At 41.0% G+C, this 10,069-nt stretch overlaps 1 pseudogene; it reads right to left on the bottom strand.

Moving 5' to 3' along the window:
* Positions 1 to 4,202: 4,202 nt before the first annotated feature.
* Positions 4,203 to 9,643, bottom strand: LOC116072844 (annotated as a pseudogene).
* Positions 9,644 to 10,069: the final 426 nt, after the last annotated feature.

Below are 10,069 nucleotides of genomic sequence, written 5' to 3'. Positions count from 1 at the left end.
GATATAAAATTAACTCAAGCAAACCAGTGGCCTTCCTCTACACAAAGGATAAATAGGCTGAGAAAGAAGTTAGGGAAAGAACACCCTTCACAATAGTCACAAATAATATTAAGTACCTTAGTGTGACTCTAATTAAGCAAGTGAAAGATCTGTATAACAAGAACTTCAAGTCTCTGATGAAAGAAAAAGAAGATCTCAGAAGATGAAAAGATCTCCCATGCTCATGGATTGGCAGGATTAATACAGTATAACGGCTATCTTGATGAAAGCAATCTACAGATTCAATGCAATTCCCATCAAAATTCTAACTAAATTCTTCACAGACTTGGAGAGAGCAATTTGCAAATTCATCTGAAATAACAAAAAACCTAGGATAGCAAAAACTATTCTCAACAATAAAAAGAACTTCTAGTGAAATCACCATTTCCGACCTCAAGCTGTACTACAGAGCAATTGTGATAAAAACTGCATGGTACTGATACAGTGTCAGGCAGGTAGATCAATGGAATAGAATTGAAGACCCAGAAATGAACCCACACACCTATGGTCACTTGATCTTTGACAAAGGAGCTAAAACCATCCAGTCGGGGGGTGGGGGAGAACAACAGCATTTTCAACAAAAGGTGCTGGCTCAACTGGCAGTTAGCATGTAGAAGAATGCAAATCAATCCATTCCTATCTCCTTGTAGAAAGCTCAAGTCTAAGTGGATCAAGAATCTCCACATAAAACCAGATACAATGAAACTAATAGAAAAGAAAGTGGGGAAGAGCCTCGAGCACATGGGCACAGGAGAAATTTTCCTGAACAGAACACTAATAGCTTATGTTCTAAGATCAAGAATTGACAAATGGGACCTCATAAAATTACAAAGCTTCTGTAAAGCAAAGGACATTGTCAATAGGACAAAACGGCAATCAACCGATTGTGAAAAGATCTTTACCAATCCTACATCTGATAGAGGGCTAATATCCAATGTATACAAAGAACTCAAGAAGTTAGACTCCAGAGAATCAAATAACCCTATTAAAAATGGAGTACAGAGCTAAACAAAGAATTCTCAACTGAGGAATACCAAATGGCTGAGGAGGACCTAAAGAAATGTTCAACACCCTTAGTCATCAGGGAAATGCAAATTAAAACAACCCTGAGATTCTACCTCACACAAGTCAGAATGGCTAATATCAAAAACTCAAGTGGCAGTAGATGCTGGAGAGGTTGTGGATAAAGAGGAACACTCCCTCATTGCTGGTGGGGTTCCACACATGATATTCACTCTGGAAATCAGTTTGGTGGTTCCTCAGGAAATTGGACATAGTACTACTACCTGAGGACCCAGCTATACCACTCCTGGGCATATACCCAGAAGATGCTCCAACAAGTAATAAGGACACATGCTCCACTATGTTCATAGCAGCCTTATTTATAATAGCCAGAAGCTGGAAACAACCCAGATGTCCCTCAACAGAGGTATGGATACAGAAAATGTGGTACATTTACACAATGGGATATTCCTCAAGTTATTAAAAACAATGAATTTATGAAATTCTTAGGGAAATGGATGGATCTGGAGAATATCATCCTGAATGAGGTAACCCAATCACAAAAGAACACACATGGTATTCACTCTCTGATAAGTGGATATTAGCCCAGAAGTTCAAAATACACAAGATACAATCCACAAACCACAAGAAATTCAAGAAGAAGGAAGACCAAAGTTTGAATACTTCAATCCTTCTTAGAAGGGGGGACAAAATACCCATGGAAGGAGTTGTGGAGACAAAGTGTGGAGCAGAGACTGAAGGAAGGACAATCCAGAGACTGGCCCACCTGAGAATACTTCCCATATACAATTACCAAACCCAAACACTATTGTGTATGCCAGCAAGTGCTGGCTGACAGGAGCCTGATATAGCTGTCTCCTGAGAGACTCTGCCAGTGCCCAACTAATATAGAAGTAGAGACTTAAAGCCATCCATTGGACTGAGCACAGGGTCCCCAATGAAGGAGCTAGAGAAAGGACCCAAGGAGCTAAAGGGGTTTGCAGCCCCTTGTGAGGAACAACAATATGAACTAACTAGTACCCTCAGAGCTCCCAGGAACTAAACCACCAACCAAAGAGTACAGATGGTAGGACTCATGGCTCCAACTGCCTATGTAGCAGAGAATGCCTTAGCTGATCATTAATGGGAGGAGAGGCTCTTGGTCCTGTGAAGGCTCTATGTCCCAGTGTAGGGGAATGCTAGGGCCAGGAAGTGGGAGAGGGTGGGTTGGTGAGCAGGGGGAGGGAGGAGGGAATAGGATTTTTTTTTGGAGGGGAAACCGGGAATGGGGATATCATTTGCAATGTAAATAAAGAAAATATCTAATAATAAAAAAGAATGATCTAATCTATGTAGGAGAGATGGCTCAGTGCTTAAGGGTCCATACTGCTCTTTCAGAAGATCCCGGTTCTCTTCCCATAATGTCCTTGGCAGTTTACCACCATCTATAAATTCAATTCCACAGGATTTCATATCCTCTTCTGACCTCTGTAGGAACCTGGTATGCATATTCTACAGATAAAATATATGCAGATAAGACCTCACATACAGTCAAAACATTAAGAAAATAGAAACAATTGTCCAATCAAGATGTTACCATCACAGAAGACAACCTCAAACTTGGCCCTCATTTACATTTTTAAGGGAAGGTGAGTCTAAAATTCCTTAGCATCAGTCTCAAGGTTCACACAATCCATTTTTTGTACCTTGTATTTTGCCCACAATTAGCATAAATAGATTTAAGTCTTTAATTTTATCAATGCTTTATTACTTAAAAAAGAGATATTATCATGGACTTAAATCCACAAAATACCTTCTCATGTGGGAACATGAGACAGACAGCAGATAATTTATCATACACTTCACACACTTGAGGCTATGTATCCAAGTATTGTTAAACTCTACATTTTGCATTTTACCTCTGTCAGCTTTTGATTTACTTATTTTCAGGTCTATTAGAATCATGTATGAATATAATCATTACATACTCTAGAGGGATTGAAAGTAACATAATATGTCTTGTGCTTTCCAACTCTACCTTAGTAGAATAGGAAACATTTTAAAGCAGTTATGACCTCAAGTAGGGATATTCTGCTCAATAGCATTACATGCCAGCCAGCCTTCTATTGCTTTAAAACTTATTTCTGTAGATGGCAGCAGTAGCAAAAGGTCCAGCCTCCTGCTGGCACATAGTTGATGTGTGGCTGTAGACAATGCATTGGCCAGAGGGTGCTAGGATTCCTGTCTAAAATTAAGATTGCTGAGTTCTGCTCAGCTGTAGATGCTTGTGCTTTTGTGTTACTGTAATGAAATACCTGGTATCAGGGAGTTAGAAATGCTAAATAACAGGATTATTGCAATGTCTGCTGAAGGCAAAGGTGGGGATGTCATTTTAGAATGTAGAACACAAGAAGGGGTTCAGATGTGTAGGGATTTTTAAGCACATTACACAATGGTCTGGCTAAGATAAGTTACCCAAATGGAGTAAAGCAAATGTACTCTCCTGTAACAGGAATTTCATGTTTTATTGCACATATGTGGTTTTAAGGATGGACTGGCTGTAGTAAAGAAGCAAAAAGAGAATTGATTTTTTAAATATACAATCTATTCTAGATTTTAAAAGTACTATTGCTTTTTCTATTAATTAATTTATTTAATTAATTTACATCCCCATCACAGCACTCCCTCTCCTTCCAGTCCACTGCTCATATGGCCTTTCCACCACCACCCCTTCCCTTCACCTCTGAAAAAGGGAAGCTGAGCCCCACTCCAGGGTACCAACCTACCACCTCAAGTCACTGAGACCAGACAAGGCAGCCCAGTTAGGGGAACAGGATCCACAGCCGGCAACAGAGTCAGGGTAAGCCCCAGTCCCAGTTACTTGAGGACCCACATGAAGACCAAGCTGCACATCTACATATATGTGGAAGGCCTAGGTCCAGCATTTGTTTCTGCTTTGGTTGGTGGTTCAGTCTCTGGGAGTCCCCAAGGGTACAGGTTAGTTGACACTGTTGGTCTTTCTGTGGAATACCTGTCCCCACTGAGTTCCTCAATCCTTCCTGCAACTCTTCCACAGGTCTCCCTGAGCTCCAGCTAAGGTTTTACTGTGAGTATCTACATCTGTTTTGGTCAGCTTCCAGGTGTATCCTCTCAGAGGACAGTTATGCTAGACTCCTATCTGTGAATCCAGGATGACAGATACAAATGTAGCCTGAGGCTCCAAAGCAGTTGAAGGAGGAAGACAGGCCTGCAATGTGTCCCTATTGATCCTCTGAGAACATCTGGTCACATTCCCCTACAAATTGTCAGGGGTTGTTGCTGCATTCATTTATGTCTGTCTCATACAGGTTACCTGTGTATCCTGGCCAGCAGTGACAAATTTAGCTATCAACAGTGTCATCACATGTTGTGTCATTGTGTCAAGACTTAACCAACAAAGAGGCTTCACGGTCTCACAGTGTGTCCCTGTGTATTCACTACCAGTACAGTCACAGAAGTAGTTTTCTTCATCTGCACATAGACCTCCACAGAGATATGGATAACTGGCTTATTCATCAAAGCTGAGTTCACAGTGATCTCCATGGAATGCAGGGGCATAGTCACAAAAGTAAGCTTGTTGAGGTTTGCTCTTTTGATATGTATTGTAATGTTAAGTACTGACCCCAAAGGAGTGGTTGTTCCCAGGAAGGAGAGAATCTGCATGTGTAATGTAACTTTGCTTCTTGATTTAAAACTATTGGTTAAATATAGATGCCAGCAGCCAATAGTTGGGCAGAAGAGACATAGGCAGGGTTTGGGGTTCTTGGATCTGAGGAGATCATGAGGAGAGGAAGGTTGAAGAAGCTAAAAGATTGCGTAGGGTAAGGATCTTAAAATCATGGTCACAAGGGGTGGACAATTGTAATTAAAAGCAACCTAGATGGAACATAGTAAGTAATAGCTTGGGGTTATTGATAGGAAAATAGATCCTAATATCATAGAGGGTAGATACCTGCCCAGCTTAGTGATGAAAAAGGCTTATTTATTATAAATTATAGGTAGCATGTGTCTTTTATCTGAGAATTGAATAATCAAAGGTGGGATAGAAGCCCCTGGTTGAAATTAAATATTTCCACAAAATTAGCCCCAAGTGCATCCTGACATGTGGCACCATGTAGACAGAGCTGCAATCCACATTCATCAATTTCCAACTCACAGTTCACACCAGAATACTCTTGAGGACAGATACACGTGTATCTTCCTATCTCATTGAAACATACAGTCTCATTCACCCAGAGATCAGAAACACCTCCATCTACTTCCAAGTCACAATCCCTGCTTCGGTATCCAGGCACACAGAAACAGGAGTAGTCATTGATTCCATCCTGAAACACAACCCCATTGAACTGGAAGCACACTCATTGTGATCTGTCTCACAGAACCTTCCTGAATATTCAACAGGGCACATACAGGCAGGGTGCACAGGATCTTTATGGCAAGTGCTTCCATGTTGACAGGCATTCCCTCCACAGGAATTGGTGGCAGTTTCACAGGTAGGCCCATTGTACCAAGAGGACACTGGCACAGGAACCCCTTTCTCCTGGGGTATCCACACAAGTGGTAATTCCTTTACAGGGACTGGAGAAGCAAGAGTCTTTTTGATCTTCACAGTCTTTGTTCAAAATATTGGCTATATCTGAGCAACAATTGTTGTCTTGTGGAATACCCTTGTGCATAGAATTGTTTTGGCAATAATTTAAGAGACACCTGGTATTGCTTCTATTGCAAAATGAATATTGGCACCTCAAGTCACTGCAGAACTAGGTGCATATTCTCCCACAGACACAAGTCAAGATAGCCCAGTTAGGACAAGCAACAGGATGTACAAGTAGACAACAGAGTCAAGATAAGCCCTAGCTACAGTTTTTGAGGGACCTGCATGAACACCAAGCTTCCAATCTCCTACATATGTGCAGGAGACCTAGGTCCAGCCTTTTTTGTGCTTTGGTTGGTGATTCAGTTTCTGCAAGCCCCCAAGGGTGCAGGTTAATTGACTTTGTTGGTCTTTCTGTGTAGCCCCTATCCCCGTAGGGTTCCTCAATCCTTTCCCCAACTCTTCCACAAGTCTCCCCAAGCTCCATCTAATGTTTGACTGAGTATCTGCATCAGTTTTGGCCAGCTTCTGGGTGGAGCCTCTCAGAGGATAGTTATGAAAGGCTCTTGTGTGACAGCCTAACAGAGTATCATGAATAGTATCATGAGATGGATTTTAAGTTGAGCCAATCATTGGTTGGCCATTCCCTCAGTTTCTGCAATATACTTGTCCCTGCATTTCTTGTAAACAAAACCAACTTTAGGTCATAGATTGTGTGGGTATCTTAGTGTCCTTATCCCTCCACTGGGAATCCTGCCTGGTTACAGAAGATGGTCACTTCAGGCTCCATATCCCCCACTGCTAGAAGTCTCAGAATGAGAAACCTTTGTTGACTCTCTGGAGACTCCCCCAAACCAGGTCTGGCATATCCTAGAGATGGTCCCCCACTCCCCACCGATTTCCATTCACTTTCTTCTTGGTTGTATCTATATATGATTTCCCTCTTCCCCTCCCCTTCTACTCTCCCACCCAGTTCCCTGTATTTATTCACCCCTGATGTCTATTTTATGTCCCCTTCTAAGATTCAAGCATCCTCCCTTGAGATGTCTTTGTTATTTGGCTTCTTTGTGTTTGTGGATTATGGAATGGTTATCCTGTACTTCATGGCTAATATCTGCTTTATAAGTGAGTACATACCATGCATGTCCTTTATGATATGGGTTACCTCACTCTGGATATTTTTCAGTTATATATCCATTTGCCTGAAAATTTCATGATGCCTTTGTTTTTAATAGCTGAGTAATATTCACTGGTGTAAAGGAATCACATTTTCTTTATTCATTCTTCAGATGAGGGACATCTGGGTTGTTTTCTGTTCCTACCTATTATGAATAAACCTTCTGTAAACAACGTTGAGAAACTCTTGTTTTGGTATGGAGGATCATCTTTTGGGTATATGCCCAGGAGTAGTATAGCTAGCTGGGTAATGAGGTAGAATGATTCCCAATTTTCTAAGAAACTATCAAATTGATTTCCAGAGTGGTTATACAAGTTTGCCCTCTCACCAGCAATGGAGAAGTATTTTCCTTGTTCCATATCCTCACAGGCATGTGCTGTCATTTTAGTTTTTTATCTTAGCCATTCTGATTGGTGTAAGATGGACTCTCAGAGTCCTTTTAATTTGAATTTCTGAGATGCCTCAGGAAGATGAACATATCTTTAAGTATTTCTTGTCCATTAGAGATTCCTCTGTTGAGAATTCTCTGTTTAGCTTTAAATGCATTTTCTATTGGGTTATTTGGTTTGTTGGTGTCTAACTTTGTGAGTTCTTTATATATTTTGGATAATAGCTCTCTGTCAGATGCAGGGTTGGTGAAGATCTTTTCCCTTTCTGTAGGCTGTTATTTTGTCCTATGGTCAGTGTCCTGTGACTTACAGAAGCTTTTCAGTTTCATGCAGTCCCATTTATTAATTGTTGATCTTGCTGCCTGAGTCATTAGCATTCTGTTCAAGAAGTTGTCTCCTGTACTAATGTGTTCAAGGTTATTCTTACATTCTTTTCTATTGGATTTAGTGTATCTGGTTTATTTTGAGGTCTTTGATACACTTGGTTTTGAGTTTTCTTCAGGGTGATAAATATGGATCTATCTGCATTCTTCAACATGAAGACATCCAGTTAGACCAACATCCTTCACTGAAGATGCCCTCCTTTTTCCATTCTATGGTTTTAGCATCTTGGTCAAAATCAAGTGTCTGTAGGTGTGTGGGTTTATTTCTGCATCTTTTATTTGATTGCCTTGACCACCTTGTCTGTTTCTATACTGTTTCTTGTCTGTGTTTTTTATTAGATTTATTACTCTATAGTGCATCTTGAAGTCAGGGATACTGATACCTCCAGAAGTTCATTTATTGTTCAGGATCATTTTACCTATCCTGAGTTTTTTTGTTTTTCAAATGTTGGCAAATGTTCTTTCAATGTTTGCTACGAATTGTGTTGGACTCTTGATGGGAATTGCAATGAATCTGTAGATTTATTTTGATAAGATGGCCAGTATCACTAAGTTAATCCTACTGATGCAGGAGCAGGGGAGATCTTCACATCTTCTAGTATCTTCTTTAATTTCTTTCTTCAGAGATTTGACGTTTTTGTCATACAGATCTTTCACTTACTTGGTTAGAGTTTACATCAAGACATTTTATATTATTTATGGCTATTGTGAAGGGTATTGTCTCCCTATCTCCTTTTTCAGCACATTTATCATTTGTATAAGGAAGGGCTACTGATTTCTTTGAATTTTGCATCCAGACACTTTCCTGAAGATGTTTATCAGCTGTAGAAGTTCTCTGGAAGAATTTCTGAGGACACTTATGCATAATATCATATCATCTGGGAATCGTTATGCTTTGGCATATTCCTTCCAATTTGTATCCTCTTGAGCTACTTTACTGGTCTTATTGCTCTAGCTAGAATTTCAAGTGCTATATTGAAGAGATAGAGAGAAAGTGGACAGCTTTGTCTTGTTTTTGATTTTACTAGAATTGCTTTAAGTTTCTCTCCTTTTAATTTGATGTTGGTTATTGGCTTGATGTATATTGTTTTTATAATCTGTAGGTATGCAACTGTATCCCTTCTTTCTCCAAAACCTTTTAACATGAGCAAGTGATGGATTTTGTCAAATGCTTTTTCAGCATTTATTGAGATGATTATATGATTTTTTTCTTTAAGTTTGTTTATATGGTGGATTACACTTATATTGAACAACCCTTTTTTTATTTTTTGAGACAGGGTTTCTCTGTATAGCCCTGGCTGTCCTGGAATTCACTCTATAGAACAGTCTGGCCTCAAACTCAGAAATCTGCCTGCCTCTGCCTCCCAAATGCTGCGATTCATGGCATGTGCCATCTGTCCAGCACTGTGGTGGAAGGAAGCTGACTTGATCATGGTGGGTGATGTCTTTTACATGTTCTTGGATTCAGTTTGTGAATATTCATGGATTCAGTTTATTTAGTATTTTTGCATCAATGTTCATAAAGGAAATTTTAAATTCTCTTTGTTGAGTCTTTGTGTCCTTTAGGTATCAGGGTGACTTTGGCATCATAGAATAAGTTTGGCAGTGTTCCTTCTCCTTCTATTTTGTGGAATACGTTGAGGAGTAATGACATTAACTCTCTTCTGGAAGTCTGGTAGAATTCTGCCCTAAAATTATCTGCCCCTGGGGATTTTGTTGTTGTTGTTGTTGTTGCTGTTGTTGTTGTTGTTGTTGGGAGACTTTTATGACTTATTCTATTTCCTTCGGGGTTATAAGATTAATTAGGATTTTCTCTCGGGTGAGTTTCTAAGACCTGAGCAGCCAGCCTGGAGGCACAGGCCCCATGACTCCCAGGGGAGCCGCAGGGTAGCAGGGACAGGATCCTCTGAGCTTCCGTGTGACAGAGGAGGATCAGCGTCCTTCTCTGCCCCTTCCCTGCAAGTGGAGGGCCTACCTCCAGAGAGTGCCTTAAGCCACAGACCTGGGCGAGATCCGCCATTTTCTCTCGGGTGAATTTCTGAGACCAGAGCAGCCAGCCAAGAGGCACAGGCCCCACGACTCCCAGGGGAGCTGCAGGGCCGCAGGGACAGGATCCTCTCAGCTTCCAAGTGACAGAGGAGGATCAGAGTCCTTCTCTGCCCCTTCCCTGCAAGTGGAGGGCCTACCTCCAGGGAACGCCTTAGCCAGAGACTTGGGCGAGAGCTGCCATTTCCTCTCTGGTGAGTTTCTGAGACCAAAGCAGCCAGATTGGAGGAACAGGCCCCACAAGTCGCAGGGTACTTGCAGGGCAGCAGAAACAGGACAAGCTCTAGCCAGAGACACTAAGGACATCTAACACAAAAAAGCAAAAGATGGCGAAAGGCAAATGCAAGAATACTACCAACAGAAACCAAGACTACTTGGCTTCATCAGAACCTAGTACTCC

This window comes from Mastomys coucha, unplaced genomic scaffold, assembly GCF_008632895.1.
Source record: "Mastomys coucha isolate ucsf_1 unplaced genomic scaffold, UCSF_Mcou_1 pScaffold23, whole genome shotgun sequence".
NCBI classification, from domain to species: domain Eukaryota; kingdom Metazoa; phylum Chordata; class Mammalia; order Rodentia; family Muridae; genus Mastomys; species Mastomys coucha.
This window is presented reverse-complemented; position numbering and strand designations above follow the sequence as displayed.